Source organism: Fonticula alba, assembly GCF_000388065.1.
Source record: "Fonticula alba strain ATCC 38817 unplaced genomic scaffold supercont2.7, whole genome shotgun sequence".
Lineage (NCBI taxonomy): Eukaryota > Rotosphaerida > Fonticulaceae > Fonticula > Fonticula alba.
In genome coordinates, this window is record NW_009242977.1 from 425539 (window position 1) to 427118 (window position 1580).

The following is a 1580-nucleotide window of genomic DNA, read 5'->3' on the forward strand; positions in this document are numbered from 1 at the left end:
GACCCACTCTCGAGCGTACAGCGCAACGAGGGGCGCTAGTCCGCCTGCCCTCGCCCCCGGCTGTCTCGCCTGCGCCGCTCACACGCCACACTGCGCCGATGTTTGGCCTTTTCCCCCCCGAGCGTCGGGCCCGGCGCGGGCGGGGCGCTTTTTCACGCTACACCCCCGGGAGCACCGCGGCCCTCTTCCCGGGTGCCGCTCCCCGCTCCGCTCGCCCCATGGGTGCCGGCACCTCGGCGGCAGAGCATCACTTGGCTCCGGCGTCCTCCTCGCTCACGTCCCCCCCCCCCCCCCCGGGGGGACCGCGGGACGGGGTCCCTGGCGAACAGCACGTCCCGGTGCCGGGCCAAGCCCTCCCAGAGAGCAGCGCAAAGACGCCCGCAGGGCGGCGGCCGGCAAAGAGAGAGCGGGAGAGAGAGAGAGAGCGAGGGCGGGAGAAGGGGCCGCAAGGCCAGCCCCAGCTGGCTTCCCTGGTCAGCCGCGCCCCCCTTCCCCGGCGCTCATGTGTGCGCCCCGGCCGGGCCTGGGCACACACGCACCGACACACGATTGATGACTGCCCGGCGTTAAGTGATGCGAGGAAGCGGCGCACCGACCGCGCAGACGCCGGGCGAGGAGCTTGCAGCCTGGGGGCCACCGCCGGCCACCGTGAGCGGGCAAGGCATACGGGGCAAGGAGCATGCTGCTCGCCCTTCGGCCGGGCCGCCGGCCCGCACCGCCGGCCCGGCCGGTGGGTGAGACTAGTCGCGGGCCGCCGCCGGTGCCGCCGCCTCCGGGTCCAAAGACTAGACCACGCCCGAGGGCGGCGGGAGAAGCGCGGGCGCGGCACATTCCGAGAACCACCCCAGCTCCAGGATGACTTGCGGCTGCATCTCCGGGCTTGTACTTTGTGTGGCGGCCCCCGGCCCCCCCCCCCCCCCCCCGTCGGCCGACGCCTCAGATCGGGGCCCCGATGGGGTGGGCGTGCGCGCGGGGGCACGTAGGCACATGTGTGTGTGTGTGTGTTCGTGTGTGTTCGTGTGTGGCGGGAGCCCCCGGTCAGCAATATCACCCGCGTGAGATCGCCCCCGCCGGGGCGCCCGGTTGTTTTTCCTCCCCCTCCCGGCCGGGGTGGCGCGCGGCCGGGCTCGCCGGGAGACAGTTTTTTCCGGCCTCCACTGCGCGTGCATGTGCGGCTGGCCATGAGCGTGGCTGGTCGGGTGCGCCCCGCTACTCCCAGGCCCCAGGCCACACGGGCGGCTGTCTCCCTGGTTGCAAGGGCCGTAAGCTTGGCGGCTCCCCCCCGTCTGGCCCCCCCCCCCCCCCGGCGCTCGGGCGGGCGGACACCTCCGGTGTATTGGGCCGTGTGCCCCCGGGGCCTGGCCGTGTTCCGACCCCCGGGGGGGAGACGCACGCCACCAGGCTTTTGCACCGCTTCCCCTTGCGCCGGGGGACACCGGCAGGGCCCACCGAGGGCGTCACCTGAGGCTGACCAAGCACAGCACAGGGGCCGCCGGCGAGATTGGCCTCCGCCGGGGGGGGGGGGGGGGGGGGGGGGGGGGGGGGGGGGGGGGGGGGGGGGGGGGGGGAGGCGCGATCTT